Raw genomic sequence first — 24688 nt, 5'->3', positions numbered from 1 at the left:
CACAAGAATGAAACTGGACCATTTCCTTACACCACATAAAAAATTGACTCAAAATGGATGAAAGACCTAAATGTGAGACAGGAATTCATCAAAATCCTAGAGGAGAACACAGGCTGCAACCTCTTCGACCTCAGCCGCAGCAACTTCTTCCTAGAAACATCACCAAAGGCAAGGGAAGCAAGGGCAAAAAATTCATCAAGATAAAAAGCTTTTGCACAGCAAAGGAAACAGTCAACAAAACCAAAAGACAACCGACAGAATGGGAGAAGATATTTGCAAATAACATATCAGATAAAGGGCTAGTATCCAAAATTTATAAAGAACTTATCAAACTCAACACCCAAAGAACAAATAATGCAATCAAGAAATGGGCAGATGGCATGAACAGACATTTTTCCAAAGAAGCATCCAAATGGCCAACAGACACATGAAAAAGTGCTCAACATCGTTCGGCATCAGGGAAATCCAAATCAAAACCTCAATGAGATATCACCTCACACCAGTCAGAATGGCTAAAATTAACAAGTCAGGAAACGACAGATGTTGGGATGGATGCGGAGAAAGGGGAACCCTCTTACACTGTTGGTGGGAATGCAAGCTGGTGCAACCACTCTGGAAAACAGTATGGAAGTTCCTCAAAAAGTTGAAAATAGAGCTACCCTATGACCAAGCAATTGCACTACTGGGTATTTACCCCAAAAATACAAGTGTAGTGATCCAAAGGGGCATCTGCACCCCAATGTTTATAGCAGCAATGTCCACAATAGCCAAACTATGGAAAGAGCCTAGATGTCCATCGAACAGATAAATGGATAAAGAAGATGTGGTATATATATACAATGGAATATTATGCAGCCATAAAAAATGAAATCTTGCCATTTGCAATGACATGGATGGAACTAGAGGGTATTATGCTAAGTGAAATAAGTCAATCAGAGAAAGACAAGTATCATATGATCTCACTGATATGAGGAATTCTTAATCTCAGGAAACAAACTGAGGGTTGCTGGAGTGGAGAGGGGGTGAGAGGGATGGGCTGGCTGGGTGATGGACATTGGGGAGGGTAAGTACTATGGTGAGTGCTGTGAATTGTGTATGACTGATGAATCACAGACCTGTACCCCTGAAACAAATAATACATTATATGTTAATAAAAATAAAATAAAAGTAAAATAAAATAAAATAAAATAGGAGGTAGTGATAGTACGTACCTCCTAGGGTTATGAGGAAAAATAATTTTGAAAAAAAAAAAGGCGTAGAAAGTACTTCATTGATCCTGAGGGATTATGCAGTATATGTCAGCTTAGATGACCGAGGCTACATTTTGACATTTAGGGTCAACCTATTTTTTTATTGTAAAGGAAATAAAATTCTAAATTCTTCTTTTTTTTTAACAGGAGAAAATAAAATTTAATAGGCGTATATATGGGGAATCCCCATAGGCATGAAGTACCTGATAAAATTCTAAATTCTGACTGGAAGTACACAACTTTATCAAATTAACATCACTGCAAGGGAAGAAAACAGTTTTTCATTGAATAATCTGGCTTTTAAACAAGATTTAATGTTTTTTATTTTTTTTTTAACCACGAGTTTGATTGCATCTCATTTCTATACCAATGAGGACAGTTCAACTGCCCTTCACCTGTTGCGTCAGGCCATAAAAGCTCTAGAAAAATTAAGAAAAGAGAGTAAGGATCATGTGTCACCTACCACCAGCCTAACTCTAGCATGGCTCTCTTCACAGTGGATGTGACCCATGCTCTTTCTTGTGGAGAAGCCCCTTCCGAACGCAGACAGACGGGGTTCACATGAACCCCATGATTCTGGGCTTCGCCTTCCCACCCTCTGTCTTCCTTTAATTGGCTCTACAATTAGAGTAGCTACAGCAAGCTGCCTTGCTTGCTTCTCTTACAGAACAAGCTGCAAGGAGGGCCTCAGAGTCAGAATTACTTGGAGTGAAATTATAGCTCTTCTCCCCTAGAAGTCTGTTGAGTCTCACCAGGAAAACCATCACAGGGAGGCTGCTCTGGATTTCTCTCTCTCTCTGTGGGAAGACTTGAAACTCAGGCACCAACACACACTGTTGGGGGTTAGGAATTGGGGAGGGAGGGAGGGAGACAGAGACAGAGAGAGAAACAGAGAGAGAGAGAGAGACTGAGATTGTTGATAAAGGGACAGCTTTCTCCGACAGATGAGGTGCCGAGTAGGCTCCAGACCAGCCTCCACTGAGAAAGAGAGACTCTGTTCCTCAACTTCCCTGTGCCTGATTGGGTTTCGTCCACATTCTGGAGGGCACCCACCCTTGCTTGCAGAAATGGCTCGATTCCACTCAATTCCTCAACCGTGGATTGGGGACCTACCTACTAAGGGTCAGACACTCTGTGGGGCCCATCGTTGGCCCATGGTAACGTCTGCATCAGGCCCACCTTTTGGCTGTGTGTTGTGGGTGGAATTCTCATGGTGACGCCCGTGAGAAGAGAGGAATTGGGCAGATGCTGTGGACTTAAAATGAGAAAATGTGCATTCTTTAAGAAATCTGTGTTAGAAATGCCAGTGCGGAAGGGGAATGTGCTAATGCCAAACTCTAGCTCAGTTTTGTAAACCATCCTGAGTGGCTGCTCGTAGCTTTCGACTACAGTTAGGTCACTTGGCCACTGCACTTTCGGATACTACTACCGGCTAACCCTGTGGGTCGCAGAAAGGCTGTGCTGGTCCTCTTCCCGTGGAGCCTCCATCAGCCTGCTGCAAGATGCTGCACAGGGTCTGGGGTTGAGGCTCTTGTTTCTAATTCTAATTCTTTCTTGTGGCAGATTTTCAGGCCATTTGCCCCATTCTTTTTTTTTTTTTTTTTTATGTTATGTTAATCACCATACATTACATCATTCTTAAGAATCCTTCCTCATTGCCATCCTAGATTGCTAATGAGCTATGCCCACTCATACCTACAGACTCCTATGTTATCTCCAATTGCCTGATGTATTACATTAAAAAAAAGATTTTATTTATTTATTTGAGAGAGAGCTCGAGCAGGAGGGGCGAAGGAGAAAGAGAGAGAGAATCTCCAGCAGAGTCCCCGCTGAGCATAGAGCCCAATGCAGGGCTCGATCCCACGATTCTGAGATCATGACCTGAGCCAAAACCAAGAGTCAGACGCTTAACCAACTGTGCCACCCAGGTGCCCCAGACATACTACATTTTCATTTGTGACCAACATCATTTGTTACTTTGGTCTAGTCAAGCTAATTTTCTTACGATGCACACACACCAATTGGCTTGCCTTTTATTCTACATGCATGCTTAATTATTCATTCAACAAATATTTATTGGGCACCAGGTGCTGTCCCACGTGGTAGAGATATGGGGGAGAGCAAAACACAGCACCTGCCTTTATGGAGCTTATGGGTGGGCAGTAGAATAAACAGATAAGTAGACATATACCATAAGAGGTGTTGGAGAGTGCTATGCAGAAAACAAAACAAAACAAAAAACACTTGGAAAGAAATAGAAAGCAACGGGAAGGGTAGAGCAGATATGATGCTTAGGGATGAAGGTGGGTGGAGAGAGAAGAGTACACATGCTGGAACACGCCTGGGGTGCATGAAAGAGAGCACAGGGGTTGGTGTGGCTGCAGAGGAGACAGGAGAATGGAGGGATGAGGTCAGAGAGGTACCTAACGTCAACGCTCCTGCTCTTTGGACTAGGTGTGACCTCCCGAGAAGTAGTACCATCTAGTTCTTGTTCTCAAGGCAGTCATGTAGCCTTTTTTTTTTTTTTTTTAAGATTTTATTTATTTATTTGAGAGAGAGAGAGTGAGAGAGAGAGCACAAGAGGGGGTAGGGTCAGAGGGAGAAGAAGAGTCCCTGCTCAGCAGGGAGCCTGGTATGGGGCTCGATCCCGGGACTCCGGGATCATGACCCGAGCCGAAGGCAGTTGCTCAACCAACTGAGCCACCCAGGCGCCCCGTAGTCATGTAGTCTTTATTCCACTCATCGTAGGAGGTGCTTGAGGATCGGAAAGGGGGACAATTTACCAAGCGACAGGCCCAGGATGTGGGTGCCCCCAATACTTCTAAGTCCACCTCACCTGCATGGATCTTGCTATTTCTTCTTCCCTTAGTAGAGTTTCTCTGGCACTCAGGAGAGAATAATATTGTATTTCAGGGCAAAATGCCAACCATTTCCTCCCGACCACAAATGTGTTTTACTTTGCAAATAGGTGGTGTTCACAGCCAGGGGGCACCCAGGATGTTGCTCAGTGATGGGCTCTGGCAGGCACTGAAGCAGGGAACATTCACCTCTGACAGGCTCTGTTGTTAACAGAGCCATCAGACCCTTTCAGGGCAGCATCTGAAGACTCAAAAGGAGTAACTGAACAATGCTCGAGGGTGGGCAGGCCTAAAACCTTCCCACTGAGCTCATTCTTGTTCCCCTTTATAGAGTTAATCCCAACTGACTATGAATTAGACTGAGTATTTACCAGCTAAGGGCTCAACAGGCAGCGGGGAGATGGGTAATTGCAGTGAGAGCAGCAGTGAGACTCACCAAGCAGGGAGAATCTTACTTTTAAGGGATAGTAAATGACATAGCCAAATTGTACTCTCAGTGGTTCAGAGCGGATATGATATCATTGAAGACTGCTAGAAGGAAATACTCAGCTTGCTATTCTCTTATCCTTTTGGCTTTGGTTGAATTAAATTCAGCAACAATTTAAGAATTCTTTTTCGGTTCTGTGAGGGAAAAAAAAAAGCAAAGAATGTTTCAAAGTTCCCACAAAAGAAAAAAAAAGAGGCATCTCACCTGTCCTCTTTCCTCAGTCTGTTCTATAAAAAGAAACAGAGTGAGAAACAGGAAAGCTATCTCAGGGATATGATTCTCCTATACCTAGACAGCTTCACAGAATTCTGGAGAATGATGCCTCCCACCATCTTCTCTTTTCCCTGATGTAACATAGATCTGGTAGACTTCTGCTTCTGGTCAAAATGAATATTTATGGGAATGCAAAACCACCCAGGGCCCAAGAAGGCAAAATGGATAATGTCAGACATCTAATAATAAGAAGAAAAAAAACTTACCAGGCATGCAAAGAAACAGGAAAATATGATCCACAATTAAGAGGAAAATTAGCCCACACTGAGCTGAAATGAACACAGATGTTAGAATTAGCAGACGAGGATGTCAAAATTTAGGATTGCTGTATTCTGTGTGTTCAAAGAACTAGAGGGAAGACTAAGCATGTGAAAGTGGAGACACAAAAGTTATTAAAAAGACCTAAATTGAACATATGGGAATGAAACTCTAATGTCTGAGATCTTAAAAAAATGCACTGAATGGGATTCCTGCCAAGCCTAGTCTGTTCAGGCTGCTGTAACAAAACACCACGGGCTGGATGAGTTAGGAATGGAAGCTTGTTTCTCATGGCTCTAGAGGCTGGAAGTCCAAGCTCAGTGTCCAGCGTGGTTGGGTTCTGGTGAGAGCCCTCTTGCGGGTTTCAGACTTCTCCCTGTGTCTTCTCATGGTGGAAAGAGGGACAGAGGGCTCTTTGGGTCCTTTTTATAAGGGCACTAATCCCATTCATGGGGGCTCCACCCTCATGACCTAATTACCTCCCAAGCCCCATCTCCTAATACCATCTTATTATAGGATTAGGACTTCACTATAGGAATTTGACAGTGGGGGGTGGGACACAAACACTCAGTCTATTGCAATGAGCAAGTAGACATTCCAGAAGAAAAGTCTAGTGAACTTGGAGACAGCAATAGAAACTATCCCAAATGAAACGTACAGAGAAAAAAAGACTAGAAAATGAACAGAGCTTCAGGGGCAACTTCCCATAACCTAAAATGCCTGTAATTGCAGTTTCCAAAGGAGAGGAAAGAGAAGGGGGTGAGGGAGGGTAGGAAAGATATTTGAAAGAATAATGACTGAAAAAAACTCCAAACTAGATGAAAACTATAAACCCACGGATCCAAGATACTCAAGGAAACTGGCACGAGAAGCATAAAACTATGCTAAAGTATCAACATCAACTGATCCAAACTCGTGATGAAGAGGGGGTGCCTGGCTGGCTCAGTGGGTAGAGTGCTTGACTCTTGATCTCAGGGTTGTGGGTTTGAGCCCCACATTGGGTGTGGAGATCACTTAAAAAAATAAAATCTTTAAAAAACAAATAGTGATAAAGAGAAAATCTTAATAGCAAATGGAGAAAGAAAACCTACTAGGTGCAGAGCACTTTTAAAGCACATTTAAAGTACTTTTAAAGCATCTGAAAATACTGCAGGCAAAAGTGGTAACCTATCATTTTCTACCCCGCAAAAATATCTATTAAAAACAAAGGCAAAAACAAAGACTTTTCAGATATACAAAAGGTGACAGAATTCATGACCAACAGACCCATATATAGAAATGTTAGAGGAAGTCCTGCAGGAAGAAGGAAAATAATACCCAATGGAAATATGGATCTACACGAAATAGTGGAAAGCACTGAAAATGGTAACTACATGCATAAGTAGATGAGATTTTATTACTATTTAAATCTTTTTGAGATCATTGATTGTTTAAACAAAAATGCAGTGTGGGGTTTATAATGTACGTGAATGTTCCGTGTATGACAGCAATTATAGCACAAAGGCTAGGAGGGGAGGAATGGAAATATGCTGGGAGCATATGGGAAAAACCAGTAACATGCTCTCTGGATAAGCCCCCAGATATTTGGAAACCAAATTATATTCTTCTAAATAATCCCTGAGTCAAAGAAGCAACCAAAGAACTGAAAGAAAGAGTCTTGACATCTGGTTCCTTTTCCCAGTTCTTTGGGAAATTAAAACACCAGTGAGTATCATGATAGTATTTTGGGCAAGTAATTAGTAATAGTAATTACTAGTAATAGTAATTGGGAAGTGTATTAGTTTTCCATAGCTCTGTAACAAATCTCCACAAATTTAGTGGTTTTAAACTACACACACTTAATATCTCACCCTCTTGATGGGTCAGAAGTCCATGCATAGCTTATCTAGGTCTTCTTTTAAGGATCCCACAAGTGCAAACAAGGTATTGGCTGGGTCTCACCTGGGACTCAGGATCCTCTTCCAAGCTCATGTGGTTATTGGCAGAATTTATTTCCCGACAGCTGTGGAACTCATCTCAGCTTGCTTCTTCAAGGTTAACAGAAAAGACTCTGTTGCTTCTTCTATAAAGGGCTCACCTGATTTGGTCAGGCCCACCCGGGATACTCTCCCTTCTGATTAACTCAAAATCAACTAATGTGAAACCTTAATTATATCTACAAATGCATTCACCTTTGCCATAGTATGTAACCCAATCATGACTGCGACATCCCGTCATAATGACAGGGCCCACCACAATCAAGAGAAGGGATTATATGGGGGTTATCTGCCAGGGTCCTGGGATTTTAAGGGCCATTTTAGACTTCTGCCTTCTTCACCAAGAGAGAAGGGAATAAGCATAGGAAAGGATATTATTTGTTACTCATAATCTCTTGTAAGTGACTGAATATTGTTCCTGGATGTAAACAATTATTTTTGATTGGCTTTATATTATTTTTCTTCCTCAAGACCATTCAGAAGGTTTTGAATAACCTTAGGAATAATTATAGTAACAATAACAGCTACCATTTCTTGAATGCTTAAGCCTGACATTTTGCACAGTATTTTACATATAATATCACATTAGATCTTCACAACAAGCATACGAGGTGGGTATTATTATACCCATCCTGTAGATAAAGAGAAGATCCTAAAGTTTAGAAGTCTTAAGTAACTTGCCAAAAGTAACACAGCTAGTAAGGGAGGAGTGGAGATTCAGACCCAGAGCTGTCTGATTCTAAATCCAGGGCTATGGAGAAAAAAAATGGGAAAGCAGATATCAGGAGAATTTGTGTTTCCACTGCTGGTTCTGCTTTTTGAACAGCTTGTTATTTCTTATTGAATTGTTTCCATTAAAGATAAATGCAGCCATCTTCAGCTTTTGGGAAATGCTCTCTCCGTTGGAAAGAAGATATAGCAAAGACTAGTGTGTACACACACACACACACACACACACAAACACACATTTCAACTCTGCCAAAGCATTTTCTATCAGTTAGAAACATTGTTCCCCATATGCACCTCTCCCCTACTTTGTCTCCTCTACTTTGTGAGCCCAGAGATCCTGTCACATTTACTGGGAACCCCACAAGACTATGCAGCCTTCTCAGTGAGGTTCCCTGTAGATGTGACTCAGGTTAGAACAAGGCTGTATAGTTGTGAGTGGTTGAATTGTGTTTCATGAGTAAGTTTCTGATTTGGAGAGTGAAAATGCATGGAGACATGTAAACGTATACGGGTGACACTGCATTAGCATGTAATTATCATATGCAATTAATACATGTAACTTCATATCTGATGGTTGGCAGTGCTATTATTTTATACATTTGAAAAATTTTTGTTCCTGAATGTCTAAGTCCCATGGAGAAGCTACTTCCTACCAGACTGAATATTGCACAGATGTTCTCTAAAATGGGGATCCCGAACCAGTTGTTCTTTGATACCAAATGGCTTCATGGCTCTGGTGGTTGTCTCCCTAAGAGGGGACAAACTGTCTTTTAGGTGAAGGGGAGCAAAAGGAGTAGATTGGTAGCCCCTAAGGAAGAGGTCCAGGTGGAGCCAACAGATACATTTTTATCAAGAACATACTCTGATGCTTTTGTCTCTAGTTTAACTTGGAGAGAACTCAATGCCACAGTCTCCAGGATTATCTGTGGACCCCTCTTAGCACCGTCTTCCAACATGCAGGGCTATGTAATTAACATCACCACCAGGGGGCAATAACACCACAGCCATGTTGGAATAGTAATAAGCTTGCCGTTACTGTGTTCAAATCATCTATAAGAATAATCTTAGGTGGGGATGCCTGGGTGGCTCAGTCGTTAAGCGTCTGCCTTTGGCTCAGGTCATGATCCCACAGTCCTGGGATCAAGCCCCACATCGAGCCCCACATCGGGCTCCCTGCTCCGCGGGAAGCCTTCTTCTCCCTCTCCCACTCCCCCTGCTTGTGTTCCCTTTCTTGCTGTGTCTCTCTCTGTCAAATAAATAAATAAAGTCTTTAAAAAAAAAAAAAAAGAATAATCTTAGGTGAAGGGATTATGTGCTACTCATGGTCTTCGATACAATTAAGTACTGATATAGTAATTACATTTCTGCTTTAAAATAAAAATAATAATCAGCCTTTGCAGCCTGTACAGTTGGGCAGGCTTTGTGGGGAGAACTTTTATTCCCCTCTGCTACTTTCCCCTTAGAATGAAATTTTAGCCTTAAAAGGGATTCTGATGGGAGTAATGGGGTGGGGAGGGGATTGTAATGGACAAGAGCGGAAGCTTCCGGATAATGAAAATGAGTCCCAGAGACATGAAGAGTGAATCCCCCAACATCATCCTCCTAGAAACAGGATCCGAGCCCAGAGATCCTGTCACATCTACTGGGAACCCCACAAGACTATGCAGCCTTCTCAGTGAGGTTCCCTGTAGAAATGACTCAGGATCTCTGGGTTCTGACCCTGTTTCTAGGAGGATGATGATCTCCTCCATGTGCCTCAGCATTTAACATGGGCTTATTGGGTTCCTAATATGGGCAAGGCATTGGCTTGGCCTGGGCTGTACTGGGGGGAATAATAACACCAACAACAATAATACAGACATGATCCCTGCTCCCATGAACTCGGGGTCTCTTGGGGATACAGATAATGAGTTGATGCTCAAACCAACCTCTAATCACCAACTGTATTAGATGATATAAAGGAAAGTACAAGTTAGTGAGAGATCATACAATGGGAGGAGATGTCTCAAACTGACACTTAACCTGAGGCTCAAGGGAAGAAACAAACAAACAAAAAACCTGGAGAAGAGCATTCCAGGCTGACTCTAAGGTATACTGGACTATAGAAAGAGGCTGGGGCCATTTCATGCCAAGTACCCAGTAGGTCATGTCCAGGGTTTGGGATTTCATCCTAAAGACAATAAATGTTGAAAGTTTTGTACAGAGGATTGACATGGATCCAATTACATTTTTGTAAGACCAGTCTGGCTTCCATTTAGAGAAAGAAAAAATGAAATGAGTAAGAGTTAGAGCAGAGAGAATTATTAGGGGGCCATTATAGTCATCAGGTGGCAATGACTGCTTAATAGTGATGATGGAGAGAAGTAAATAGATTCCAGATGTACTCTGAGTGAGATTTAATAAAAGCTGCTGATATCTTGGATGTCAGGGTTAAAGGAGGAAGGATTGAGAATTATCCCCCAGAGCGTTGGCATATGACAGGGTAGATAGGTGACATTTATTGAATTGGGGAAGACAGGATGAGGAAAAGAAGACCAAATGTTCAGTTTTAGGCATAATAATTTGGAATGTTGGGGAGATATCCAAATGGGGATATAAGGTTGGAGCTCAGGAGGAAGATGTGGAAATTTTAGGGATCATTAGCATAAAGCCCGGAGAGTAGATGAGACCACATAGAAAAACAGGATAGAGACAAAGGCAAGGGAAACAAAGGTGAAAATCAACTATTGGGACTTCATCAAGATAAAAAACTTTTGCACAGCAAAGGAAACAGTTGACAAAACCAAAAGACAACCAATAGAATGGGAGAAGATATTTGCAAATGTCTTATCAGATAAAGGGCTGGTATTGAAAATCTATAAAGAACTTATCAAACTCAACACTCAAAGAACAAATAATCCAATCAAGAAATGGGCAGAACACATGAACAGACATTCCTCCAAAGAAGACATCCAAATGGCCAACAGATACATGAAAAAACTGCTCAACATCACTGGGCATCAGGGAAATCCAAATCAAAACCTCAATGAGATACCACCTCACACCAGTCAGAATTGCTGAAATTAACATGTCAGAAATGACAGATGTTGGTGAGGATGCGGAGAAAGGGGAACCCTCCTACACTGTTGGTGGGATTGCAAGCTGGTGCAACCACTCTGGAAAACAGTATGGAGGTTCCTCAAAAAGTAAAAAATAGAACTACCCTGCGACCCAGCAATTGTATTACTGGGTATTTACCCCAAAGATACAAATGCAGTGATCCAAAGGGGCACATGCACCCCAATATTTATAGCAGCAATGTCCACAATAGCCAAACTATGGAAAGAGCCCCAATGTCCATTGACAGATGAATGGATAAAGAAGATGTGGTGTATACAGACACACACACACACACAATGGAATACTACTCAGCCATCAAAAAAAAAAATCTTGCCATTTGCAAGGATGTGGATGGAACTAGAGGGTATTATGCTAAGTGAAATAAGTCAGAGAAAGACAATTATCATATGATCTCACTGATACGTGGAATTTAAGAAACAAGACAGAGGATCATAGGGGAAGAGAGGAAAAAATAGAACAAGATGAAATCAGAGAGGGAGACAAACCATAAGAGACTCTTAATCTTAAGAAACAAACTGAGGGTTGCTGGAGGGGAGAGAAGGTGGGGTAACTAGGTGATGGGCATTACGGAGGGCATGTGATGTAATGAGCACTGGGTGTTATATAAGATTGATGAATCACTGACTGCTACCTCTGAAACTAATAATACATTAAATGTTAATTAATTGAATTTAAATTTAAAAAAACTATCCCCTTTATAAAAGTGTTCAAATCATGGGGCACCTGGGTGGCTCAGTTGGTTAAGCGGCTGCCTTCAGCTCAGGTCATGATCTCGGGGTCCTGGGATCGAGCCCTGCGTCGGGCTCCCTGCTCAGCGGAGAGCCTGCTTCTTCCTCTTCCTCTGCTGCTCCCCCTGCTTGTGCTCTCTCTCTATCGCTCTGTCAAATAAATAAAAACCTTAAAAAAAAAGTGTTCAAATCAAAGAGAACTGTGAATCATAAATGCCTCGATTTATAGTTAGACATTTGCAAGAAGAAAAAAATCATAGAGGGAAATCTAGAGTGAAGAAAATGAAATTCCACCATATTCTCCCTAATTGTCATATGTTTACTTTTAACCCAGTCAAAAGCCCTATCATTTGAGGAAAAACATTCAGAAAAACTGCCTTTTTTCCAGAAACCATATTGGTGAAGTGTCCTGATGGGCACCAATCCTGGGAGCCATGTCCTTCGGCCCTGTCAGTCTGATGGGAATGGGAAAACAGGATCTTTCGAAATATTCCTTGAATCTAAGAAGCTTGCAGTTCATTGATGCCTCTTAGTAAATATTAATGACTAACCATGGCAATATTTTGCCTCCTCGTCAGTTTGAACAGTTGTCTTCCTTTTCCAGCATGGGGCAGGAAGCCCTCTCCAGAATTATCATGAGTCTCACATCCCAGGTCCACAGTTGTGTGTGGCATGTGTTTTTTGCCCAACTTTTATCAAAGATCAAAGTTCAAAGGACACCAGAATCTACAGTTCAAACTGTCTCAGAGGGAGACAAAACAGGGCCAGTTTTAATGAGAGAGAACAATAGGGAAAAATTCCAATGAATAACACTCCACCTTTTTTCTAGGACTCCTTGTGAAATACCGTGAGCATTCTTAGAAATCGGTTTTCTTTCTCTTGGGCGGTTATCAAGACTTTGTCATTTGTGTTGCTGCAGGATCTAAAGGCCTCTGCTGCCTCCCCAATCTTACTGTTACTTCTGTTAAGAATAGTTCACATTTTTGTCCTAGACTCTTACAGAAATATAAACGGATTTTGTTTCAAAAAAAAGAATAAAGAAAAAAGAAAGAGACAAAAGCCAGGAACTGGTCCCAGGAGGATGCCAACATTTAGAGGTCAAGAAGGAAATGGATGCATGCAAAAGTGACTGTGCAGGAGCTGATATGTTCCAGAAAAATGAGGAGTATGTGGTATCATGGAAGCCAAGATAAGAGGATCTTTCAAGGAGGGAGTAATCCACTGGGTCAAATGCTACTGAGTGATTGCTAAGTAAGATAAGACCTGCAGAGGAAAATTGGATTAAGCAATATGAAAGCCATTGGTTACCTTCCCTAAAGCACTTGTCAGGTAAGTGATGGAAATGGAAGCCAGATCAGAGTATTTGAAGAGGAAATGGGCACACAATACTCGAAAATAAATCACAGATGGTTTAGGGACTTAAATGTGAAAGGGGAAACTAAAAACTTCAAGAAGAGAATGTAGAAGAATGTTTCCATGAGTTTAGAGTAAGAAACAACTTCTCGAACAATACACAAAAAAAGCACAAATCATAAAAGTTACGATTTATAAATTTGAGTACTTAAATGTCAATCGAATATTAAGAACTCTGCTTCATAAAGAATATAAAAAATGAAGTTGCCTATCCCATGATCATCCTGTTCCATATTTAGGAACGTGATGAAAATCTTGCCCACACACCCAGAGATGTAAGAATGTACATGGTAACACTGTCCTTAAGAGTAAAAACCCAGAAACTGTTCAGATGATCAATCTCAAAAGAAATGGTATATAAACTTGTGGTATATTAGGGCACCTGGGTGGCTCAGTCATTAAGCGTCTGCCTTCGGCTCAGGTCATGATCCCAGGGTCCTGGGATAGAGCCCCGCATCGGGCTCCCTGCTCAGCCGGAAGCCTGCTTCTCCCTCTCCCACTCCCTCTGCTTGTGTTCCTTCTCTTGCTGTGTCTCTCTCTGTCAAATAAATAAAATCTTTGAAAAAAACAAATAAATAAACTTGTGGTATATTTATTGAACAGAATGTTTACACATCACAGCTGGAATGAAAGTGGTTGAACTACATGGGTATCTCTCACACATGTAACATTGGACCAAACATTCAGTGTGCAGAAGATTCTGTGTTGGGTCCAGTTAGACAAAGTTTAAGAATATTATTTAGAAATATGAATCTCAATATCCAAAGAAAAAGTAAAAAGAATGGAAAATATTTGCCCTTTCTTAGCAGACTTGAGTATAAAGAGTAGTGCAGAAGATTATGTTTTCAATATACTTGCTAATATTTGAATTTTTAAAACTATGTACATGTATTATTTTAATCAAAAATGTAAAAGTATTCTTTTTTAAGATTTTATTTATTTAGCTGAGAGAGAGAGAGAGAGAGAGAGAGAGAGAGAGTGTGCAAGTACAAGCTGGGGGAGGGGCAGAGGGAGAGGGACAAGCAGACTCCCCACTGAGCAGGGAGCCTGATGGGGGGACTCCATCCCAGGATCCGAGATCATGACCTGAGCCAAAATCAGATGCTTAACTGACTGAGCCACTCAGGTGCCCCAAAAGTAATCTTAAAAGTAAAGGAGAAGTGAGGAAATGGGGGCAGCTCTGAACAAGTCTGGATCTGAAGGGAGATATGGAGAGAATAGTTGGCTGACACAGAAGATGGGATCAAGGGAGGGTTGTCTATTTTGACTGCTTTTTTTTTTTTAGATGAAATATATTTGATACTGTAGGGGTCAAGGGCAGGCCGCCCCCAAATGTGCCACTTTGGCATATTTATTATTTCAAATAAAGTTGCTTAAGACATAGTGATGCAAGAAGGACACTCAGTCTCTCCTCTGCCCCATTGAAAACAGGAAACAAATCTCCCATATGATACCCTCCCTGTACTAAGAAGTAAAAAGGTAGGCAGGTCCCCGCCACCCCTCCCCCAGTTTTAACTTGGCCTATTTGGGCGGCCTGGCGGTGGGGGGCTGATTTGCCACCTTCCGATGCTCGGTCCTCCGCCGACATAGGTCCAGGTCTCTGCCCTCCTCCGGCTCCTTCTCTGTCCTCATGGCGGGTGCCCGGGGGCAGGGCTGGAGCCCGTCACCGCCGCTGAGCTGCAGCAATTCCACCATGTCGCTGTTGTCTCCCCTTGGCCACCAGAGCTTCCTGTTTGACTACGACGATGGCGACGGGGAGGATGAGGAAGACGTGGAGGAAGGTGCTCATGATTCACAGGCTAAGGTGGGGAGCCTGAGAGGAGTGGAGTTACAAGGGTGTGCCAGTGTGGCTGAATCAGAAGATAACCAAGAACAGAAACAGGTGCACCTACCAGAAAGTCACCTGACACCATGGGAAGTGTGGTTTGTTGGCAAAGAAAAAGAAGAACGTGACCGTCTGCAACAGAAAGCTCTGGAGGAATTAAATCAACAGCTAGAAAAAAAGAAAAGAAATGGAAGAACGTGAAAAAAGAAAGGTTATTGCTGAAGAAAAGCACAAGGATGCGTTCAGAAAAAGAATGAACAGAAAAGAAAAGAAAGGGAACAAAAAATTAATAAGGAAATGGAGGGAAAAGCAGCAAAAGAATTGGAGAAAGAATATTTGCAGGAAAAGGCAAAAGAAAAATACCAATAATGGATAAAGAAGAAAAATGCTGAAGAATGTGAAAAGAAGAAGAAAGAAAAGGAAAAAGAAAAACAACAGCAAGCTGAATTACAGGAAAAAAAGGAAATAGCAGAGAAAAGGTTTAAGGAATGGTTGGAAAATGCAAAAAATAAACCTCGCCAATGGAAAACTTACAGATTTTTACAGTGGAAATTCTTATCCAGAACCAGCCTTTTATAATCCAATTCCATGGAAACCCATTCATATGCCTCCTTCCAAAGTAGCTAAGGACCTATCAGGAAAGAAGACTAAAAGGCCTGTGATAAGTCAGCCACGCAGGTCATCATCCTGTCTGGTGGTTCAGAAAGCCAGAAGCAATCTTTGCCTTGGAACTCTGTGCAGAATACAAAGATAGTGGGTGTGGGAAATTGCATGCTTTTACCTGAAGCTATTTAATTTTAAAAGTAGAATCGTATTTTACTCCTCAGTCAACAGCTCAACATTTGATGTTATTATTGACACTTTCACATTTTTACATTCGTATATGTTGTCCTTAGAGCTAATTGAAGAAGATGCTTTATACATTTTCATTTTTATAAGTCCTTCAAGGTTGATCTTGGCATTTTGTTTCACAGGATAAGTGACTGAATATCTAACAATTGTGTTTATGTTTAGCTTGTATTAAAACTACATTGTAAAACCAATAAAACCAACAATTTGTGTTGTGTTGTTTCAAAAAAAGAAGAAGAAGTAAAAAGATATCTTTACCAGAGTTGGGAACTTGAAATCAGAGAAAGCTGTAGAAACAAGCCTTGTTGTTTTTTTCCTAATCTACTACCTCAACTCAAATTCTGCTTAGAATTCCTTACTGAATAAAGCTCCTAAACATTTGTTTTCTTTATCCTGTCAATTCCTCACAAATTTATCTTCTTTGTCTAAAAGGTATAACAACAACTGCTTGACTTTGTAATTTCTTTAGGTCTCAATTTTAATACTGGGCCTCCATACATATGTAGTAAAAATTTGATTTTTTACTGTTAACCTGTCTCAGGTAAATCAAATTCTTAGTCCACCTGGAAGAGTTTGAAGGGTAGAGGAAGAATTTTTCCTTCCCTGCAGTACCAGTGGGAAGAACACATTCAAGATGGGGAGGTCAAAGATGCAGAAGATTAGGGAGATAATAACCACAAGTATGGTCTCTGAGAAGGCAAGAGGAGGTAGGGTCCACACCATTTTAATAAGAGGACAAACACTTTGTATGTGATAACAAGAAGGAGGAAGGAGAGACTGAGATAGATACAGGTAACTTGGAGAGTTGTATAGAGGGAACATGAGGAAGTTCCTATCTGATGGACTCACTTCCCTTTTTTTGAGTGAGAAAGGATTATTTGCTCAGAAGGATGGTTATAGAGGGAGGGTCAGGACTTGACAGTGGGGCCAGGATGGATTTGTCATTGTACAGTTGGACTGTATTGGATGTCCACTTGAAGCTGAGGATCATGAATTTACAGTGATATCAATTCTCTCATTTGTACAATCACTTTGGCCAGAACTAAAATCGGAATATATTCCTCCTCAACCCCACCCTGAGATATATGGCAATGTGTCAATAGCTGCTTAAGACCAAGGGATAAGCCTGGCACAATTTCTGGAAGGTACATTTTACGTGATAATAATTAATTTAGAACATTTTTATTTAAAATCCAAAAACACATTAAAACATGATTAGAACACAAAGTTCAAATCGATCTTTACAGCGAATCAGAATATTTTAAATGGGATGTTATGATTACAAGAGGTGGCTCTTCCTCAAATTCCTGGGCAAGTGACTTGTTTGCTCCCTTTTGCAGGGAGGGGTACCTGGGTGAGAAGTTTGACAACTAATGACTTAGGCGTAGTGCATATGGGAGTCACACAGAAGCCACACAGAGATTAGGAACCATATTTTTGGACTCAAAAGCATGTGATTTTTCTACCTTCCCACATAGCATCTAAAGATTTTTCTTCACGATTGTTCATTTCTGTGTTAGAATGTTCTGTTGAATTGCATTCTAAATGGTGCATACAATAATCTTGTATTTCTTTTACCTAACAGACAGTTGTAAACATGGCTCCAGAATTCTGGCTGTCAATGGAATTTTATTAAAACCCATGGCAATCGCTGCCTGTCACTTGGCTGGTGGACCACTTGGCTGTTTTGGGCCTTTCTTTTGGTAGAATTCAGAGCTGTATAAATTGGGCTCAACATTGTACTAATTCTGGCCTCTGTTTAGGGAAATACATTTGCATCTCTATCATCCTTGCTGTTTGACAGATGAGTAAAAGGAGTCACAGAGGTGTTGCTTTGCTTGAGATCCTAAAACTCACAAGCAGAAGCTGCTAGTTTCCTATTCTGTCAGAGTAAATGGTGCTACTATTTTTGGTTCGGTGTTCTTTTCCATTTCTGGTATCGTGATCAGAGAGAGAGAGACAAATTCTACTTTGTTCCTAAGATACCCTTCGATCTCTTTCAGGCAACTCACAAGCCGTGCTTTCTCACTGAAGCTCACACACAGTAAGGTCCTTGGGTGGTGGTGGCTGGTGGGGGATTCTCTGATAAAGCCCCTGTTACAAAATAAACATATCACCTCAAACTCTGTGCCAGGAATTACAATGAAATCTGTGGACTTAACCCTTCCTTGATAACTTGTCAAAGCCTGTTATCTCATTAAAGCTAGGGCCCTTTAAAAAGAGCCAGAGGTGAATAAATCTCACCAATATTGAGTAACAGGCATTGAAAAAGCATTTAAATAGTGTTTAAAGGGGTAAAATTATTTTAAGTATTTAGGAAAACTAAAAATTCTATCTATATGCTAAAAACAATAATATGATAATGGAGTCTAATAATATAGGAGTAATCAGATTAGGGAGAAATTCTCCATTGACAGGAAGTAAGAGACTGGGCTCTGGTGTCTTTGTCATCCCAGGAAGGGGCTCGGTTTCATGGGTACTAGAGAGGTGCACCAGTGCCCTGCAGTGACTGAGAAGACGTGGGAGAAAAGCAAATTAGGAGAATGTTGTAGATACAGGCAGAATTTTCCATCGTGATATTTCAAATATTTTACAAGGCAGGGCATATGGGCAAAAAGTTACCAATCTCCTACCTTCCCCACCACGTCCCACTGACCTGCTACTGACCATCCCTAAGTGGGAATAAAAAGAAAATGGGGGTAATGAATAGGATCTGCCAGATGTCATTTTAGACCCTACGTGGAGATGTCTGTCCGTGAGAGGTAGACTCTAAGATGCCCCCACCTCCAAATCCCCGCCTTTGTGTAATCTCTCCTTGAGCATGGGCTGGCCTCGTAATCTGTCCCTAATCAATGGAATCCTGCAAGATGAGGCGTGTTCCTTCTGCATTTAAACCACACAAGATTGTAACTTCAAGTTGTTAGCAGACTCGCCATTGCTGGCTTTGATGAAGTCAGCCAACATGGTGGAGAGACCCACAGGGCAAGGAACTCGGGACGGCCTTTGGCCAACAGTCAGCAAGCGACTCAGGCCCTTTAGTCCACCAACCTGCGAGGAATTGGATCGTGCCAACAATCACATGAGCCTAGAAGTGGATCCTTCTCCCGGTCAAGCCTTAAAATTAGAGCCACCTTGACTGCAGTCCTGTCAGTGACCCCAACACAGAGAACTCAATTAAATGATGCTCAGGCTCCTGACCCAGAAAACTAAAACAGTGAGGTTATAGATGTGTGCTGTTTAAGCTGGAAACAACGACAACAACCGGGAGACAGAGAATATCCTCTTAAAAGTGCACGAATCCATTATGCTCTCTCAGATTCTATACTTTTGCCCAGCTCTGCCTTCTTCCCAGGATGGACCTTCTTTGTTCTCCCCTTCCATCTGGCAGACTCCCAATTCTTGCAATACTCAGCCATGGCACTTCCTTCCGGAAGCACTCTTTTTTTTTTTTTTTTAAGCTTTTTTATTTATTTGACACAGAGGGAGAAGGAGAGGGGCGGGGAGAGAAGGAGCGAGCAAGCACAGGCAGGGGAGAAGCAGGCTCCCTGCTGAGCAAGGAGCCTGATGTGGGGCTCCATCCCAGGAACCTGAGCCAAAGGCAGACACTTAACCGACTGAGCCACCCAGGCTGAGCCACCCAGGCGCCCCTCCCTGAAGCATTCTTAAATGGTCAGGCTCTTCCCTCTCTGTACCCTTTTGGCACCTAGTACCCTCTCTTGTCACACTTGGTATATTGTCATTGATCACATGTGGGGCTGGCTGCTCATCAGAGGGTGAGATCCTTGAGGGCAGGAGCCATACCTCTCCACTTATTTCCAGCAACTTCCAGAGTGTCTACCCTGGAGTGTTTACAATATTTTTAAAAAAGATTTTATTGATTTATTTGAGAGAGAGAGAGTGAAGAGGGGGAGGTGCAGAAGGGGAGGGAGCAGACTCTGCATTGAGTCTGGCTCAGGGCAGGACTTGGGGCTGGATCCCAGGACCCCGAGGTCACCACCTCAGCTGAAACCAAGAGTCAGCTGCTCAAGCAACTAAGCCACTCAGGTGCCCCCAAAGTGTTTACAGTATTAATATCTGCCAAGTGGATAAAGAGTGTCTAGAAGAAAAATACTCCGACCATACATACCTTTGTGAACGTGCCAAGGATCACAAAGTCACCCTGGGCAAATCTCATTGTCATAGACATTTAAATAAACAAAGGTTTCCCAGTTTGTGTTGCTGGCCCACCCATTTTAAAATCATACTCTTTGCACTAACATTTCAGCATAGACAAAAGAGATACTGAGATAATTTGTTGTCAGGAAATTTTATTGCAGTGAAACTCAATGAGCATTCCAACCCTTTCCAGGCTCTTAGCTCACTTTGCATCCATTCATGCTGTCCCACGGCCACATCCCTTCTCCCACCATTGTCTTCTGTTTCTCTTTTGCCCAACCCTCTCCAGCCATGGCCTCTGTGCTAGGCTGTGTCTTGAATTGTTGATAGGTGTAGAGGATTGGTAAAGGTGGCCTCTTTACCCTCTCTGGAACACCAGGGATGTTGTAATCTGTGGACACCCTCTGTCCAATATCTCTCACAGCACATCTGTCTTGAACTTTCTGTGGGCTCTTCCTTTAGCAGTATTGACCAGTTGCAAAGCCTCATAATGGTGTGCTGGGGGATTACCTTAAAACTTAGATATTAAATGCATGGGATCTTGATTCAAATCCACAACTTCCATTCCACTCTGACAACTTGGGCAAGCTATTTCTCTGTGCTTTGGGTTCTTTATCAGTAAAACAGGGTAATAATAATAGCATTTACCACATAGAATTGTTTCAGGAGGATTAAGTATATTGATATGTCTCTAAAGCTCTTGAAATAGTCCCTGGCACTGTACGACTTGCTCTTGTTGAAGATCCCAAAGTTTGCCAAATAATAAGAAATGTGTGAAAAGAGACACACATGCTAAATTCCAGCCAAGACAATGCTAGAGAAACATTACACAGGAAACATTCAATATTGTGCCATTGGGCCAGTCCAGGTTACATTAACGTATGCAATTGTGCAGCTTTTGATGCCTATCCCTGTCTTTCTTGCCTTTTCTATTTGGTTAAGATGATGACGTCCTGGGGGCGCCTGGGTGGCTCAGTTGGTTAAGCATCAGACTCTTGGTTTCCACTCTAGTCCTGATCTCAGGGTCGTGAGATTGAGCCCCATGTCGGGCTCTGCACTCAGCGCAGAGTTCCCCTCTCTCTCCCTCCTTCTCAGCTCCTCCCCCTGCTCACTTGCTCTCGCTTAAATAAATACATAAATAAAATCTTTTTTTAAAAAAAGATGATGACAACCTTCCTTCAGGTACTCTGCATCCTGACACCTTCATCCCTAGGATCTTGGCAATTATCCCTTACACTGTAAGACAGGACAAGTGTTACCTCTATTTTTTTTTTTAACAGAAACTAAAGCACCAAGAGATAAAATAGGAGTTGCTGGATACATTTTAGCCCACATGTACCTAAAATGCTTTTAGGTGCAAGCTTTCCTGTCAAACCTACTGAATGATGGTAGTCCACATTAATTTCCCCATTTTCTAAAGCCTATAACACGCTCATTGCCCAATTGTGCACCTTGTTGTTGTTCCCTGTTTCTGCATATTAGTTATGTTTCAGCTGAAACATCACTGAAAACTTATGAAGGTTGGGGACCTTGCACATTTATTTTCACTCATAAAAAACACCTGATGTTACATTCTAAGAGATAGTTGATCAGGGACCTGGAAGGTAATGGGTAGAAGAAACCTAGCAGTCCATGCCAATCTCCAGGATAAGGGGAGTGCCTCTGTGTCCGTAGCTAGGTGGTTTTTCCTTGGATGGGCTATCAGCTAAGCATACTTAGCTTCAACCTCTCTGGGCCCTGGTAAGTTTCAGCATGGAAGTTAGTAGTGATCCCACCAAGATATACACAACTCCCCCCAGATCAGGTAGGTCTGTCCTTTGATTACTCCTGGTCCTCATAATTATTGCCAGCCTGCGGCCAATGGAAATCTGCTTTTTCCTTCCAAGAAATTTTTGGTGTTCCATGCTAAAAAATGCCTTATTGCTCTAGTTCACCTGGCTCAATGAAAGTGAAGCTAAATCTTAAAAAAAAAAAAAAAAAAAGTTTGCACCATTATATTCCAAAATTATTGCATCAACCTAATGAGCATTCAGTGTAGTTGGAATTGGATACGCCTGCAAGCAATTCTTAGCATATTTTCTTTCCTAACTTCTGATGTGTCCAGCAACAGGAACCCTTACCTACTGATGCCCACCAGTGATTCATACATGTCTTCATTCTTATGGAATGGACTCTGTTTATTTGGCTAATTACAGTGATTCTTTGCTTTTACTTCATCCGGCAGCTTCTGCTTGTTTTGCAATGTAAGTCAAATTTGCTTGTAAATTTCCTTTCTCACCTAGGTCACAGTGAACTTAAGCCCATTATATATTCAAATTCAACTTCCCTTTTTCATTTTGCCTTGTTGACTCTCACTTCAACTTTCCCTTCCCATATGAATGTCACATTTTTAGAACAGATATCTCTATATTTAACAACCTCTGGTCTTCACTTTGCCCTGAGGTCATGGAGTGGAGGGGGCAAGAATGAAACCAGTGTTTGACACTGGTTTCAGATCATGGTCCTACTGCTCTATGCCTTTGAGCAAATGTTTCATCCCTCTTTACACTTCATTTGCCTCCTCGGTAAAAAGGTAATAATATTTCCCTTACAGGGTCGTGGTGAGGATTAAAAGGAGTAACACATTTCCAACCCTTAGCACCATACCTGAGACAGACCAAGTGTTCAGTAAGTGTCACTTATGATTATGAACCTTTCCTTCTACTTTTGGTAGCTTTGCCCTCAATAGCTAAGGACTCCACCCTCTTCCTAATAAGGCAGCCTAATAGCATCTCACCAACTTAGCCTAGTACTGGAACAAATGCAATGGTAATTGAAGATACGGATTGTTTGTTGGTGATGTTTGTGTCATAGATGACATTAGTCCACATTTGGGTCAAAGGGAGGAATTATAATTGTCTCAATATGCCCTCTGTCCACTTCCTCAGGATGCTCTGAACTTGATTGTTAATGCTGTTAATAATTCCTGACCTTGACTTACTATCAACTTCCCTTTGTAACCAACATATGCCTCCTGTAATCTCAAGCAATTCTAGACTTTCTCCTTTCAGATGATAGACAAGTGAAAGGCTTCCTAGGGTTGTTCAGTCATCAACATCCTACCCCCACCTCTTTCAGGAAGTCCGACCTCTTTGCTGCAGCAGAGACCACTCTCCCCAGCCTACTCCTCCAGGGAGCCCCCCAGAATTTGTCAGAGGAAGCAGAGATCCGCAACATAGTTTAGGAACTCCTCGTCTTAATGCTCAAATATTTAATGAGTGAATGAATAACCACATTAAAGCTTCCAACAGCCAACGAGCAATTCAGGTAGTGTAGGGGTTGGATTACTAATGTATTGAGTATGGAGTAGAGATTCTAACCCATGGTAAAGCTGAAGTAGAAGCAGGCAAAAACCCTGTATCAAGCATTATCCTGCTGACTCCAGAGTTGGACTATTTCTTCTGTAGTTATGAACCACTTCCCCATGCTTCTTTTTTTCTGGATTTTTTTTTTTTTTTGGATCACTCTTTGATCCATACTGTGGGTTCAGTATTCATGTCAAGCCTCTTATCTTAAGAGCTCTAGTCAGACTTACTTTTCTGCTGTAATCCTTTTCTATTAATAATTGCTTATCAGGATGTAAGTCTCATGCCATAAAGTTCTCTCTTCTAAAGTGTACAATTCAATGGTTTTTAGTATGTGCACCACAACCTGGTTCTGGGACATTTCCATCAACCTGAAAGAAACCCCATTTGCATAATCAGTGACTCCCCATTCCTCTTCCGCCAGACCCTGGCAACTACTGATCTACTTTTTGTCTCCATGGATTTGCCTCTTCTGGACATTTTATGTGTAAGGATACAGAATGCAGCCTTTTGTGTCTGGCTTCTTTCACTCAGAATAATATCGTCAAGAGTCATCCATGTTGTGGGATTTATTAGAACTCCATTTCTTTTTCTGGTTAAATACTATTCTATTACATGATTCTGCCACGTTTTATTTCCCTGCTCCATCAGTTGATGGATGTTTGGATTGTCTCCACTTTTTGGGTATTGTGAATAATGCTGCTGTGAACATTTGTGTACAGCTTTTTGGGTACACCTTGAGACTTCTTAAATATATATATATTTTAACTTTTTATTATGAGATATTTCAAACATATACGAAAGTTGAGGAAATCGTGGACTTATCACTTAGCTTCAAGAACAAGTATTAGTTTATGTCCAACCTTATCTCACCTTTACTCACTCCTTCTTCTTGCTGCTTCTGAATTATTTTGTGACAGATTCCTGATAGCATATTGTTTATTCATAAATATTTCAGGAATTATTTATATATATTTAAACAGTTTTATTGAGATAAAATTAATAAACTGTAAAATTCACCTGTTTAAAGTGTATTCTAATATTTCCTAATCCTTTTTAAAATTTAATTAATTAACTAATTTTTAAAAAGATTCTATTTACCTATTTGACAGAGATAGAGCACAAGCAGGGGGATCGAGAGAGGGAGAAGCAGGCAGGGCTCGATCCCAGGACCCTGAGATCATGACCTGAGCCGAAGGCAGACTCTTAACAGACTTGAACCATCCAGGCACTCCCCCCTAATTCTTTTTTTAGAATATTTTATTTATTTATTTATTTATTTATTTATTTATTTATTTATTTGAGAAAGAAATAGAGAGAGCTAGCGAGAGGAGGGGCAGAAGGAGAGGGTGAGAGAGAATCCCAAGCTGACCCTACACCCAGCGCGAACCCAACGTGGGGCTCTACTTCATGACCCTGAGGT

The 24688-nt window shown here is 41.5% G+C and overlaps 1 pseudogene; it reads left to right on the top strand.

Moving 5' to 3' along the window:
- Positions 1-9355: 9355 nt before the first annotated feature.
- Positions 9356-15721, top strand: LOC118027220 (annotated as a pseudogene).
- Positions 15722-24688: the final 8967 nt, after the last annotated feature.

This window comes from Mirounga leonina, unplaced genomic scaffold (assembly GCF_011800145.1).
Source record: "Mirounga leonina isolate KUSES-001 unplaced genomic scaffold, KU_Mleo_1.0 Mir_366, whole genome shotgun sequence".
Lineage (NCBI taxonomy): Eukaryota > Metazoa > Chordata > Mammalia > Carnivora > Phocidae > Mirounga > Mirounga leonina.
The sequence above is the reverse complement of the archived record's forward strand: the minus strand, read 5'-3'. Positions and strand labels throughout refer to the sequence as shown.